The following is a 15,600-nucleotide window of genomic DNA, read 5'->3' as shown; positions in this document are numbered from 1 at the left end:
GACTTTCCTGACTTTTAAGGAATCATTTCCTATATCTTTTTTTTTTTTAATTGTTTTATTACCCGAATGTGCATCCCTGGACAGAATATTCTGGCCCATCTGAAAAGTCGACCAGTCTCTTAGATCTGTTTTAATCTTGGGTTCCTCATCCATCCTTTGTATTTCCTTGCACGTGTTAATCAGAAGCACCTGGGAGTTTGAGGCATCTCCCAGTTGACGTTGCCAAGTGCATGCCCAGGGTCCAGTTTGATGTCTCCTCTCTTCTGTCCCTCTGCAAACTGAAAGCTGGTTCTGGAGACTCGACCAGACTCAGATGGTGCTTTGTGGGTGCTTAGTCACTCGGTCATGCCTGACTCTTGCAACCCCCAAAGACTGTAGCCTGCCAGGATCCTCTGTCCATGGGGTTGCCCAGGTAAGAATACTGGAGTGGGTTGCCATTCCCTTCTCCAGAGGATCTTCTCGACCCAGGAATCGAACCCGGGTCTCCTGCATTGCAGGCAGACTCTTTAACCACTGAGCTACGAGGGGAGCCAGGTGGTTCTTTAGGGCGTACATAATATCTGCTTGCCGTAATTCTGGATAACCTTAGCAGCTGTGGATATTTCCTGCTTACATCTGCTCACATGTCTCCTTAAAATTCTTTTTAATTGTGATAAAATACACATAACATAGAAGTTATCATCTTAACCATTTTTAAGTGTGAAGTTCAGTAGTGTTAAATATATTCATACTGTTCCACAACCAATTCCCAGAACTCTTCTCATCTTGCAAAACTGAAACTCTGTCCTCATTAAACAACAACTTGCTACCTCCTTTCCCTCAAGCCCCTGGCACCCACTCTTTTACTTTCTGTCTCTAGGAATCTGTTCTAGAGACTTCAGATAAGTGGAATCATACAGTATTTGTTCTTTTGTGATGGGCTTATTTCATATTGCCAGGAGAAATACCAACAACCTCAGATATGCAGATGATACCACTCTAATGGGAGAAACTGGAGAGAAACTAAAGAACCTCTTGAGGAGGATGCTAGAGGAGAATTAAAAAGCTGGCTTGAAACTCAACATTAAAAAAGCTAAGATCATGGCATCCAGTCCCATCACTCATTGGAAAGACTGATGCTGAAGCTGAAGCTCCAATACTTGCCCACCTGATGCAGAGAGTCAACTCATGGGAAGAGACCCTGATGCTGGGGAAGACTGAAGCAGAAGGGGGTGGAGGAGGATGAGATGGTTGGATGGCATCACTGACTCAATGGACATGAGTCTGAGCAAACTCCAGGAGACAGTGAAGGCAGGGGAGCCTGGTGTGCTGCAGTCCATGGGATCGCAAAGAGCGAAGAGCTGGACACGACTTAGTGACTGAAGAAAACAAATGTCCTCAAGTTTCATCCATGTTGTAGCAGGTGCCAGCATTTCCTTTCTTTCTAGTGATATCCCACTGTATGTATAGACCACACTTTGCTTATCCACTCACAGGCCACTGAACGCTGGGTTGTTTTCACCCTTCACTGTCATGAATAACACTGCTATGAACACAGATGTACAAGCACTTCTTCAAGACACTGATTTCAGTTCTTCCAGATAAATACCCAGAAGTGGAGTTTCTGGTCCTGTGTTGATTCTAGGTTTAGTTTTTTGAACCCGTGCTGATTTTCACAGTGGCTGCACCATTTTACGCTCTCATCCTCTGTTCCCTTTTACTGTCCATTTCCACTCCTCACCATTCAGAGCTCCCCTCTACCCAGGGAGGAAGAGCAAGGCAATGTTCCCTGTTATAGTCCCAAACTGGAGATGACGTAAAGGTCCCCCGAAAAGGGATCAATTTCGTGGTAGGTCCCTGCCACTGAATCCCAGGCATAAAGTTGTGGTGAGAGTATTTGATGACATAAAAAGCTGCCTCTACTCTTCGCTTGAGTTAGCAAAAAAAGGCTACAGAACAGCATATGAAGACTGAATCCTTTTTTATTTTTTAAGATAACTATTTGATTACAGGAGATGCTCTCTTAATTAGCATAACTAATTCACTGGATTAACCAAAATCCTTCCCTCCTTCTTGTAAGACAGTGATCCAGCATCTCTAGTTTCACCCCTTCTGTTCCCAGTCATTGTGTTGTACGAACTAAGAGTTAGCTCTGTTTCCTAATTGTGTGTTCTGATTGTATTCACTGTATGTGAAGTGAAGTGAAGTGAAGTCGCTCAGTCGCGTCCAACTCTTTGTGACCCCATAGACTGTAGCCTACCAGGCTGCTCCCTCCGTGGGATTCTCCAGGCAAGAGTACTGGAGTGGGTTGCCATTTCCTTCTCCAGGGGATCTTCCCAACCCAGGGATCGAACCCGAGTCTCCTGAATTCCAGGCAGATGCTTTAACCTCTGAGCCACCAGGGAAGCCCAAGTTGATATTCACTGTATATCAACTAGCAAATTACATTCGACACAAGAAGGTGAAATATGAGTGCAAAAAGATTGTCTCTATGAGAACCAAGTTGAATGCTTGGTGAAGATTTATTAAGCCTTTTGAGGAGTAGATGAGACAACTGAAAAACTCTGGAGATGTGAGCTCTTTAAGGGGACCTACCTCTCTGAGCTGGATTTCCCTGGTGGTGCTGGTGGTAAAGAACCTGCCTGCCAATGTGGGAGACGTGAGACGCAGGTTCGACCCCTGGATGGGGAAGATCTCCCTGGAGGAGGGCATGGCAACCCACTTCAGTACTATGGCCTGGAGAATCCCATGGACAGAGGAGCCTGGTGGGCTATGGTCCATAGGGTGGCAAAGAGTTGGGCACGACTGAAGTAACTTAGCATGCGTGCACTTCTCTGAGTTACCATCCTGGGGCACCAATTCCTGTCTCCTTTGCAGCCCTGAATACCTACAGCTCTCCACATGAGTTACCAGCCACATCGCACTCACCAACTGTGCAGGCTCAAGAAATTATTTTCTTCTGTTTCAAATCCTCAGGTCAGTGAATAATAGGTATACACACAGCTCATTCCTGCAGTGGCAAAGCTGTGGTGTTTGACCTACGATTCTCCTCCTTAACCCCATGCAGACATTACTAATCAATCACCAGATTCCTTTCTGCCAAGTTCACTCAGAGATCTTCTCTGGGCAGCTGTAAAAAAACCAACTGGAATTGACATTTGAGATGAAATCTCCGACTTCCCTTAAGTTATGGAAACTTTTTTCCTTTCAGTTGAGTAGAGTTGGCTCAGTGGTAAAGAACTTGTGTTGTCCGCAGTGTAGGAGATGCAAGAGATACAGGTTCAATCCCTGAGTTGGGAAGATCCTCTGGAGGAGAAAATGGCAATCCACTCTAGTAGTCTTGCCTGGGAAATCCCATGGACAGAGGAGCCTGGTGGGCTACAGTCCATGGGGTCACAATTTAGCAACTAAACGACAACAACAAAGAAAACAAAACTGCACAAAGTGGCCAAAGTCCTGGCCACTGGCCCGGGGCCTGAAGATGCTGCATTGTACATAGTAAGTGCTCAGTGTTCAGTGAATGAACGGCAGATGCTAGTCCTCCTGCTCTCTGAAGTTAACAATTTAGTCTTTCCCCCTCACATCTTCCTTCTTGGCTTCCCCTTACAACTGTGTTTTTAATTTCTTCCCAATCTACAACACAGCACGGTAGCCCTGTACCCAGAAACCTCGCCATAACTGATAGGTGTCTTAGGGGTGTGACAACCCATTCAAGGTTATTTACAGGTAACACCCAGTAGAAATAAAAACACCTAATACATCCGGCATCCCTGTAGAAGGGTTGTGAGGAGCCAAAAGGCAATGCCAAGGGATTGCTTTACTGACCGCAAAGCCCTCTGCCCCCAAAAGGGGACCGGAAATCAGATTTTATCTTAGTTCGATTGTTGCAGTAACTGGTTTCTCTTCTTGCAGGGAGAAAAAAATGCTTCCACATCCTCATTCTGCTTCTCCCCACCATCTCTGTGTTTCGCAGTCCCCAGAGTTTAGGAAGCATGCCTAACTAGTCCCTGAACTTCCTCCCTCTGCTTCTTCACTCTCATCGCTCTGTCTTTTGCACCTTCACTCCACAAACTCTGTACCGACCTGCTTAGAACCTGTCTAGCCCAGAGTTCTGGCTCAAATGCCAACCCTGTGAGAAGCCTTTCCTGATCCCAGCCACCTGGGTGGAGCCACCGCCAGCTCTCAACACAATGGCCCTTTGCAAACCTCTTTCATTTTTGTTGGCACCTTCTGTCTTACTTTGATGGTCTAAGTAAGAAGAGTCTAAGGTAGGTGAAAATTTACTGAGGACTTTGAGTGTGCTAGTAACCATGCAAGGCACTAACATGCACTGTCTCCTTTAACATGTAAACCCCCATGACAATGTTCATTTCACAGGCCTGGTCACTGAGGCTCAGAAAGCTAAGGCGCTTCAGGTCACACAGCTAGTAAGGAATAGAGGCAGGCATTCATTCATTCAATCAACCAATCATTACTTATTAAGGGTCTACAATGCACTTAACATGTATTAGATGTTGGGAAAATAGCAGTAACCAAGTCACAGCTCCTATCTACAGGGAGCTATCATTCTCGTGGGGAGAGACAGATTAAAAAAAAAAAGGAAGTAAATAAATACTATATAAAGACTTCCCAGGTGGAACAGTTGTAAAGAGTCCACCTGCCAATGCAGGAGATGCAGCTTCAATCTCTGGGTCGGGAAGATCCCCTGGGGAAGGAAATGGCAACCCACTCCAGTATTCTAGCCTGGGAAATCCCATGGACAGAGGAGCGTACAGTCCAAGGGGTCGCAGAGGGTCAGACACGACTGAGCAAGTTATCTCTACATCAACATCTAAGCACATGTTGTGCTCACGTACAACACGGCAAACACCATACACACTCGGAGGGAAACAGCGGGTAGTGAGGGCTGGGGTGAGTGCTCTTTTATTCAGGATGGTCAGGGTAATGTGGTGACTTCCGAGCAGAGACCTAAAGGAAGTGAGGGAAGGAATCTCACAGAGATCTGGGGGAAAGAGCATTACAGGAGGAAGCAGCAGCCTGTGCAAAGGTCCTGGGGTGGATACACCCTTGACGTGTTCAATAAACATGAGAGGGTACTACGGAGGTTAGGAGAGCAGGGAGGTTAGTACAGCTAGCGCTGAATGAGAGGCAGAGGAAGTTAGAGAGCTGACCGGGATTAGATTGCCAATGGCCTTGCTGATGCAGTAGGGACTCTGGCTCTGACTGCAAGCCAGATGGGAAGCCACTGGAGAATGGTCCCAGGAACACATGCTCTGATGAGTATGATACATAACAGATGGATGAATGTCATTCAGTCACTAAGCCGTGTCTGACTTTGCAACCCCATGGATTGCAGCACGCCAGGCTTCCCTGTCCTTCACTATCTCCCAGAGTTTCTTCAAACTCAAGCCCATTGAGTTGATGATGCCATCCAACCATCTCGACCTCTGTCATCCCCTTCTCTTCCTGCCCTCAATCTTCCCCTGCATCACGGTCTTTTCCAATGAGTCGGCTCTTCCATTCAGGTGGCCAAAGTACTGGAGCTTCAGCTTCAGCATCAGCCCTTCTGATGAATATTCAGGGTGGATTTCCTTGAGGATGGACTGGCTTGATCTCCTTGCTGTTTAAGGGACTCTCAAGAGTCTTCTCCAGCACCACAATTCAAAAGCATCAATTCTTTGGCGCAGGGATGCATGAATGAATGTCAAAAGGTACTTGGAAATGTTTTCTCATTAAAACTAGCAGGATGGCAGCCAGACAGCCTGAAAGCAGTCCCAGAAAGGGCAGATCTGAGCTAACAAGGATGGGTGCTGATTAAGAGGAGCATGATGGTCCCCTCTGTTGCCAGGAGTCTACCTGGCTCCCCCATAGCCCAGGACTGGGCTCTGTCAGGGCCCCAGTAAATCCACTCGCTGACCTCGGTAAAAAGTAAATTTCCAAGTCCTGTCCCAGGGGAGGTTTCAGCCTGTCCCTGAAAATGTGTCCTTTTCTCATAAAAGGGAGTGAGAAAAAAGCCAACTTCTGCCATGACTCACTAGAGAGAAATGACAATTGTGTCCAGGCTGGAAAGAATTCATTGGAAAGTGACACATTTGCCTCCAGAATACATATATCGGGGTTTTTCTTTTTTTCTTCTCATTTGAAGGATGGCAGAGCCTTCTCACACACACTTCCTCACAGCATGAGGATATTGGAGCTTCAGTTTCAACATCAGTGCTTCGAATGGGTATTTGGGGTTGCCTTTCTTTAGGATGGGCTGGTTGGATCTCCCTGCTGTCCAAGCGACTCTCAAGGACAATCCAGACTGCAAATGTTCTTCTTATCAATTCCCCCACTCAACTGTGTGTGGGTGCGTGCAAAGTCCCTTCAGTCATGTCCGACTCTTTGCAACCCCGTAGACTGTAGCCCACCAGGCTCCTCTGTCCATGGGATTCTCTAGGCAAGAATACTGGAGTGGGTGACCTTGCCCTCCTCCAGGGGATCTTCCCAACTTAGGGATCGAACCCACATCTCTTTGGCAGGTGGGTTCCTTACCACTAGCCCCTCCTGGGAAGTCCCCCTACTCACCCACTGTCCCCTAACTTAACTTTGCAGTGCATGCAAACCACTGGAGAGCTTGTTGAAGGCAGATTCCAGGGGCCTGTATGTAGCAGGTCAGGGACAGGGCTGGCAGCTGCATTTTAAATAAGGAATCCCAGATAATTCTGCCCTTGGTGGTCTAAGAATCACCACCCTGAACAACAGACGTAGTGCCCAAAACCCAATCTTTCTGCATCTAAGCCTATAGGACATAGTGGCCCCCAATCCTTCCCAGACCATGAACAACTCACCTGGGCTCCGGGCAGGGCCGTGAACCCTCCTGGACAAATCAGGACAGAAGAGAATCCTGAAATCACAGTTCGTGCCCATGTTCACCTAAATCCTCTGTATGCACCACCCTGGCATGAGCTGCCCTGGGCTTGCTCTCTGGTCCTGCCCAGGAAAGCCCGAGTCCTGGGCTTTGTAGCTGCCTCGGGTGCAGCCAGGACTGGAGAGGCTGCCAGACCTTGCTGTGATCACAAAGGATAACAAAAGGCCTAGCTGTGATGATAAAATCCTGTTTCATTTCTCAATTTGTCACATTTACATGTTGACAATAGGTACTCCCCTAACAGTTGGAAATATTAAAAGAGCTCAGCGTGCACTGTTAACATTCACTGGAGTAGGAGCCCAGACACAGCGCCTGGCTGCACCCCTTCCACGTGGCTCAAAACGCTGGTTTGAGGGCCCTGTGACCTGCCTCCTTTGGGCCCAACATTGCTAATTAAAATCGTCTCATGGCACATGCCACCTCCTTCCAATCTCTGCTCAGATGCCACCTTCCTTGTCCTGCATGCTAAGTGGCTTCAGTTGTGTCTGACTCTTTGCGACCTCATAAACTGCAGCCCACGAAGCACCTCTGTCCATGGGATTCAAGAGGCAAGAATACTGGAGTGGATTGCCATGCCCTCCTCCAGGGGATCTTCCCCACCCAGGGATCAAGCCTGAATGTACTGCATTGGCAGGCGGGTTCTTTACCGCTAGCATCACCTGGGAAGCCTTTTATGTCTGTTTTAAATCATCAGTCTCCAGCCTTTTGGATACCAAGGATCGGTTTTGTGAAAGACAATTTTTCCACGGACTTGGGTGGTGGTGGTGGGGAGGATGGTTTCGGGCTGATGCAAGCTCATTCCATTTATTGCATGCTTTATGTCTATTTTATGGCAATCTCAGGCTCTTTAGCCTTGGCTTTAAGGGTAGGGTTCACACCCCTATGAAAGTCTAATGCCATCACTGATCTAACAGGAGGCAGAGCTGATAGTAATGCAGGCAATGGGGAGTGGCTGTAAATACAGATAAATGCCAATCCGTGGCTCCAGGGGTTGGTGACCCCTGGTGTAAATAATTCCCCTCCCTGACCCCTCTCTTGTTATTTCTAACTCTAAGCCTGCTTGGCTTTCCTTCATAGCACCCAGCTCTCCTGCAGTGGCTCCTGACTCACCCCTCTTCCCACTCCTGCCCAGCAAGGGCAAGCAGACAGTGCTGATCAAGGGTTCACTCGTAGAGACTCTCCTCCATTTTTGTGCCTCTTCTGACAACTACTCTAGGAGAGAGGCCTTTGGATTATTCCTCCTTTATTTTACAGATGAAGAAACCAAGGCTCAGAGAGGTCAAGAGTCTTGTCCAAGGTCACACAGCAGGTAAGTGAAGCTCAGACTCCAGGCCAGGTCTGTCTGATTCTTGAACCCATGACCCCAAACCTCTAGTTAGTTCTGACTTGGCCTGGCCTTTGATGCTCAGCATGATCTGGCCTCCTTGGAAGAAAAGCTATGACAAATATAGATGTCGTATTAAAAAGCATAGACATCACTTCGCCAACAAAGGTCCATCTAGTCAAAGCTATGGTTTTTTCGGTAGTCATGTATGGATATGAGGGTGGGACCAAAAAGAAGTCTGAGGGCCAAAGAACTGATGCTTTTGAATTGTGGTGCTGGAGAAGACTCTTGAGAGTCCCTTGGACAGCAAAGAGATCAATCCAGTCAATTGTAAAGGAAATTCAACCCTCAGTATTCATTGTAAGGACCGACACTGAAGCTGAAGCTCCAATACTTTGGCCACCTGATGCGAAGACCTGACTCATTGGAAAAGACCCTAATGCTGGGAAAGATTGAAGGCAGGAGGAGAAGGGGACAACAGAAGATGACATGGTTGGATAGCATGACCAACTCAATGGACATGAATCTGAGCATACGCCAGGAGATATGAAGGACAGGGAAGCCTGGCATGCTGTGGTCCATGGGGTTGCAAAGAGCCAGACAAGACTGAGCGAGTGAATGAGAATGACCTGGCCTCTACCTATGCTTCCTGCCTCCCCTCCCATGGTGCTCCCCGCCCATCATCCATCCCTGGTCCCTACACTGCACACCTGCAAGCCACTGCACCTGCCCCTCCTTCCTTGCTTTCCACTGCAAGACTGCAGAGACTTCCATGCTTCCTTCAACTCTCAAGGCAAGTGTTTGCTCCTCTGAGGTCCCTGCTTCCCTTGACTCTGCCCTGGAAAGACAAAGGTCTTCTCCACAGTCTCTTTCACGCCACTCCCCTGAGTTCCCTCCACCACCACACTTGCTCCTGCTCTTTCATTGTCTGTCCCCTGTCTCTCCCTGTGTGTGCTCCCTGAGGATAAAGATGATTGTCTCTCCATCCCAGGCGCTGGGTACACGGCTTGGCACACAGCAGGCACTTGGGAACCGCAGAGCAGCTTGACTAGAGGGCTTACAAAGAAGGTCAGGAGTCAGACAGGCACGGTTGGAGCTCCAGTTCTTCCCTGTACCAGTTGTGTGTCCTTGGGCAAGTCACTCCACTTCTCTGAGCCTCAGTTTTTGTATAAGTAAACTGTTGTGAGAATGCGATAACATAATTAAAGGTAAAGAGCTCGCCACAATTATTAGCTATAATAATGATGATGTCAGTTGAATCATTTATTTATAAATAATTGCATCTGGCCACAGGTGGCGGGGTCATAGACTAAGTGATAGTGGGAGGGGGGGGTCAGGTGACAGAAGGGAGTCCAGGCTGGAAGGCCAAAGTTGACATCCAAAATGGGAAAACTGCCAACCAACAGGTGGCTACCCATGCAAAGACGCAGGTATCGGGTGTACCTGAGCCTCACAGACAGGCGGGCCACAGGTCAGGGCATCCGAGACCTGGACAAAGTCTAACTCCACGACAGCAACAATAAGAGATCTCTGAACCTAGGGTCTGGGGTTAGAACTACCCACACGGAATCTGGGGAACTGGCAGAACCAAAGAAAGTGCCCATTCAGGCTGGGCGCTTACCACGCACTTTCCATGCATGATCTTATTTCATCTTCACAGCAGCCTTATAAGCTGATGCTATCAGCGTTTCACTTCACAGAGGAGGAAACTGAGGCCCAGAGAAGTTAAAACTTGCCCAAAGACACACAGCCAATGAGTGGAAGAGCGAGATTTGAACCCAGGTGGTCTGGTTCCAGAGAACTGCCTCAACCCCGCCTGGCCCACATCAGGAGGTCAGGGCAGAGCTAGCAGGTGGGGGTCATGGGGCTCAGAGGGGAGGAGGGTTGCAGGAGCCCAGAACTGGGTGATCCCTACATCAGGGGTCATGAGACCGGAGCAGTTTCTGCACACCGTGGGTTATCTCGCTGCACAGGACGCACTTCCCCTTGGAGCCCAGCCAAATGCAGCTCGGTGGGTTCCAGCATGCACACTTCCCCTACGCTCAGACCTACCAACAGAGCGGAGAGAAACTGATAAGAGTCCTATGTCACCGGCAAAAATGCCTCCAAATTGCCTTCTTCGTGAACTGTGCAAATTTGCATCTTAATGAGACTTAATGGAATACAATGACCAGACCCCAAGTTTTCTCTCTCTGATTCAAGCAAGGATGCTACTGAGAGAGACCAGAAGCTAAAACCTGCAGCTGAGCAGAGCCTGGCTGGGTTCTCCCTGCGGGAAATCTCGCACCTGGAAAAGGGGGGAGGTCGAGGTGCTGGGTGGGGCGCTGGCAGCTTCGTGGGTCCAGGCCCGAGCTGGAGATTGGGGAGGCCTGGGCTGTGGATTGGGGCTGCCCGGCTCCACCTATGACCAGCGGTGTGACCTGCCCTCTGTGACCCTCAGTTTTCCCACGTATAAATGGGATGGGTGGCTTGGGGGAGCAGACGAGATCACATGCATGACCGTCTGGCACACAGCGTGTTCTCTCTCTGGGCCCCCTCCACAAGCATCTCTGAAACCTTGGAAAACTCTAAGCTCCTTCTTGCTTCAGGGGCTTTGAAGTGCTGTTCCCTCCACTCAGATCACCTGGCCCCTCCCTCTGCCTGGGCAATACCTACTCATGCTTCCCACCTCAGTTCAAATACCACTTCCTCCAGGAAGCCTTCCCCAGCCTAGACTAAACTCTTCTAACAACATTTACCTGTGGGGTGATGTCATCAGGGCCCCCTCCCCTCCTAGACAGTGAGCTCCATGAGCGAGGGGAACACTTTCACTGTGTTCTCCGTTGTATCTCCAGCTCCAGGCTCAGGGTTCATCCTGTGGTAGGTCCTTAATTCATACTCGTGTAAATGGATGAATGGGTACATCTCGCTGAGCCTCAGTGAATGCACCTGTCCAGTGGGAGTCATGACTCCACCCTCCTCACGGTGTTATGAAATGATTAAACGATTTCTGGCATGCAGTAGGTCGAGAGACCATCTCCCCACCCTCCCGTTCCCTCTAATCAAGGAAGAGGCAGAACAGGAATGGAGCTGGCTGCAAGAGTGGCCCCGCCCTGGATAGGGGGGCAGGGAGCCCCGAGTGGCCAAAACCACCAAGGGTCAGGCTGCTAAAAGCTTAGAAATGATCTGGTTAATTGGTTCTCAAACAAAGGCTCTTTTAAAAATCTTTCCTGCATGAAATAATTCCATCCACCACCAAAGTCCAGGGATTAAGAGAGACTCCACTTTCCCAGCTTTGAATGACTCAAAGGCACACTTGGTGTGTTCCATCACACTCTCATGGTGTGAGGGCTCAGAGCCGAGCCACCGTGTCGAGGCAAATCCAGCAGAAACGGAGGAGGCCTGGGCAGCAGGTAAATGATTTCCTTTGACTTCCCGAAATGTTAACAGCAGCCCTGGAAGCTGAGCGCAGGGGGTCCCCATTTACAACCACCACGTGACTACCTGAAGGGGAAAAGTTTCTGCTTTGAGTTTTCCAGGACAAGCTCCCTGTGGGCAGCTCAGCGGACTCAGGACAAAGCCTAGGTAGGAGAGCTTTCTTCCCCAGGTGTTCGGTTCCCTCTCTCGGGGACAGCGATGGGCTGGTGACATCTTCAATTTACAGATGGCCCTTAACCAACAGAGCCTGAGGTTGCATTGATTTTTTTTTTTTTAAACCTGTTTTTTGGAAGCCCGAATCAGACATTAGGTCCTTACAAGCCTCTGGAGACATTCCCACCCCTGTCCCCCACTCTTGGAAAACCCCACCCCCACCCCAGCAAAGTACCCTGTACCCTGCCTCCTCTGGCAGGCTCTTCTCCCACGTGGAATTCCACCCTTCCCCTGCCCTCCACCACCTCCCCTGCCCACCTGCCTGGTCTGTGCTGCACTTAATTGCTCAGTTGTGTCCGACTCTTTGCAACCCTCTGGAGTGCAGCCCGCCAGGCTCCTCTGTCCAAGGGATTCTCCAGGTGAGAACACTGGAGTGGGTTGCCATGCCCTCCTCCAGGGAGCCTCCCTCGCCCAGGGATCGAACCCACATCTCCTGGGTCTCTCGCACTGGCAGGTGGGTCTTTCGCCACTAGCACCACCTGGGGTGGGGAGAGGCCTTCAGTATATAACCCCATCTATCAAGTAAGTGCTTCCCCGCCTAGACCTTGGGAGTCCCGACGGATACAAATGTGTCTAAGTCCCTGGGTTGCACAGCCCAGCACATGGCAGGCCCTCAGTATACAATGCTATCAAGTTATGGAGCCTCTTTGAGCTGGAGGTCTAGCCCAGCCTTCCCATTTTACAGACAAAGAAGCTGAGCCTCAGAGCCAGGAGATGATTCCTCAGCCCGACGGACAGCTTTAGGGGAGACCTCCTCTCTCTTATGAGCTGGGAAGTAGCAATATTAATATTAATCTACTCATCTTTCCATGGAGAAGGCAATGGCAACCCACTCCAGTGTTCTTGCCTGGAGAATCCCAGAGACGGGAGAGCCTGGTGGGCTGCCGACTATGGGGAGTCGCACAGGGTCGGACATGACTGAAGCGACTTAGCAGCAGCAGCAGCATCTTTCCACTTCAAGTCCAGTGCTTTTTCAAGCACCTACTGTGTGCAAGGTACAACACAGGGCTACAGAAATGATGAGCATCCACAAGCCACAGGGAGAGAAGACACAAGCAGGGACCATGGAGACACACATGGGAGACAGAAGAACCCAGAGGAGGGAGAGAGAAGGCTTTGTGGAGAAGCGGCACCCGAGCTTTGCACAAAGAGCTCATAGACCGTCAGTGCCGGAGCTGGAGCCCACATCCCTGCTCCATTGTCCACCTGCTCTCAGACTGCACTGTCCCTCCAACACGCAGTGTAACTGTTAGGTTGACTTAGGCTAAAAGGAACAGAAAACCCCAACTCACTTGGCTGAAGTGATAAGGAAGTGTCTTCTCGCTCTAACAAGAAGTCCTGAGTCAGCACAGCTCCGGGGTGGGTGAGCTCCGCTCTTCGAGGATGTCATCAAGGACTCCTTTGCCACCTTTTGGCTCTGCTGCGCCCAGTGTCTCTAAGGAGTGTGCTCAGATCACTTCCTGGTTATGAGACAATGGCCCAGGCCCGGAGGTCACACCCAGGCATGACAACATCCTGCTCTCTGACTTTCTTTCCTAAGATCAAGGAATCTTTCCTAGAAACACATGGACCCCAGCCCCACCAACTTTCCTAACGACTCAAGCCCTAATGTCTCACTACCGAGTGAATCACCAACCATGGGGGTAGATTTCCCAGGAGTGGCTGAATTAAGAACAGGGTCACCTTCCCTGAGGGTTAGTTACTCAAATAAAATGAGGGTTCTACTTGCCAGGAACCAGGGGGCTGACCGCCAATTGTCACTCTGACACTTATTGACCACAACGACTGCGTGTGGGGTTCCTTATCTGGGGAACATCAGAAACGGAACAAATAAAGGGGGCAGGTCTTCAGCCAGGCACTGTCTTGAATCCACAGCAGCACCTAACAATTATGCCTGGCTCCGTGCCAGGCAGGGGGGATTGTGATGGGCTAGATAGACAGTCCTGTGCCCAGGAGGGGAACAGATAGGTGAACGGGCAGTTACCACGCAACATGACGAGTGCTATGGTGGTGAATGGGAGAGCCACGGATGCTGGGGAAGTGGCTCACTCTGCCCAAGACAGGAAGGGTGTAAGCAGAGAAGGCTTCCTGGAGGAGACATAGTCCAAACCATGACCTGAAGGAAAAGCAAGAGTTACCTAGGCAGGGAAATGTGGGCACTGGAGGCAGAGGGAAGAGCATATGCAAAGGCCCTGAGGTGAATGACTGTGAGTATCCCCGAGGGCTGGCGGGATGTTTCACGAATAAGCACAAGATCTGGAGTCACCACTAAACGGGAACAGGCAAGCTGTTAAGGCTTTCGTCGTGAAGTCGTGAAGTCGCTCAGTCGTGTCTGACTCTTCATGACCCCACGGACTGTAGCCCACCAGGCTCCTCCATCCATGGAATTTTCTAGGCAAGAGTACTGGAGTGGGTTGCCGCTAAGACTTGAGTGCCTCAACTATTTCAGGGGTAATTATATCAAAACGGATCTCACAGGGTAGGTGTGAGGCTCAAATAAGGTCTTGCCTTTATAACGATCACACCGCAGTCCAGTATTGTAATGATCTGATTATGAGGCTTGGATGCTACAGTGAAGAGCTGACAGCAGAGTCAGGTGGGGCTGAGCTCCTCCCTGTTCAGCAGAGCCGGGTGGGGGGCTGGCCTTCTCCTCGGGACTCTCTGGGCAGGTGGCCTGGGCTTCCGCCACCGCATATGTGGCCATCAGCCACATGTGCCTGGGGAGACCTTGACTGGGGTGGGTCTGAGTTGAGATCTGCTGTAAGTTGAAGAGGATATGCTGGAGTTTGAAAAATTAATCCTTGCTCCCTGGCCACCATGTAAAAACGGCTCATTCAAATTTCTTTATGTTGATTCCATGCTGAAATGATCAGATTGGGAGTATACTGAGTCAGATAAAATGTGTTATTGAAATGAATGGCATGCATTTCTTTTTCCTTTTTAAAACGTGACTACCAGAGAGGCTTCCCAGGTGGCGCTAGTGGTAAGCAACCCATCTGCCAATGCAGGAGACTTAAGAGACACAGGTTCGATCCCTGGGTCGGGAAGATCCCCTGTAGGAGGGCATGGAGACCCACTCCAGTATTCTTGCCTGGAGAATCCCATAGGCAGAGGAGCCTGGCAGGCTTCAATTCAGAGGGTCACATAGAGTCAGTCACGACTGAGGCAACTTAGTGTGTAGCACTAGATGTTTGCCATCACATTTGAGGTTCAAGTACATTTCTACAATATCAGATGGTGCTGGGCTAGGCATGACATCCCACTGCAGATGTAAAGAAACAGAAATACTGGCCCATTCAATGACCCTGCCCTGGTCTGTGGCTAAGAGGATGCAGCAGGGACAGGGATCCGGCGCCAGCTCTGTGATCTTCACTCATCGGCTCACCCTGCTCTCTGCACGAGCCCCTCCTCTGACTCCAGGGAGCTCACTTAGTGTCGCTCATGTGGATACGCTCCTCACCCCACTCGGCTCTCCTGCTTTTGAAGCTCCAGACTGTTTTCGGACGGACCTATCTCCTCCCAGGCTACCCGCCTCCTCTTTGCTTAAAGAGCCCCATTTCTTGGAACTGTTGACAAGTGATGCTCCCGACAGAGCAGGAGGGAGGGCAGAGGTGTAGAAAGACCCAGTGGCTATTGTGCGGGAAGGGAACCGAGCGCTGAAGTCACGTGGGCTCTGCAGTCAGCCCAGGGGTGGGAGGAAAGCGTGCGTGCTGGGTCTAACCCAGCCATGGACCCGTGAGGGCCCTAAACAAGCACG

At 50.0% G+C, this 15,600-nt stretch overlaps 1 protein-coding gene across 4 annotated transcripts in view; it reads right to left on the bottom strand.

The window, feature by feature from the left end:
* HRH1 (histamine receptor H1) overlaps positions 1–15,600 on the bottom strand; it is a 112,529-nt gene that overhangs the window by 33,846 nt on the left and 63,083 nt on the right. Inside the window, exons 2-3 of one of the 4 annotated variants that reach the window (XM_044933451.2) lie at positions 13,828–13,959; positions 13,136–13,303 (exon numbers count right to left, since the gene is read on the bottom strand). The exons of 2 other annotated variants lie outside the window; for them this stretch is intronic. The gene's annotated coding sequence lies outside the window, so the exon portion shown is untranslated. The remainder of the gene's footprint in view (positions 1–13,135; positions 13,304–13,827; positions 13,960–15,600) is intronic. One more of the 4 variants, XM_006077467.4, reaches the window with a different exon arrangement.

This window comes from Bubalus bubalis, chromosome 21, assembly GCF_019923935.1.
Source record: "Bubalus bubalis isolate 160015118507 breed Murrah chromosome 21, NDDB_SH_1, whole genome shotgun sequence".
Taxonomy (NCBI): domain Eukaryota; kingdom Metazoa; phylum Chordata; class Mammalia; order Artiodactyla; family Bovidae; genus Bubalus; species Bubalus bubalis.
The sequence above is the reverse complement of the archived record's forward strand: the minus strand, read 5'-3'. Positions and strand labels throughout refer to the sequence as shown.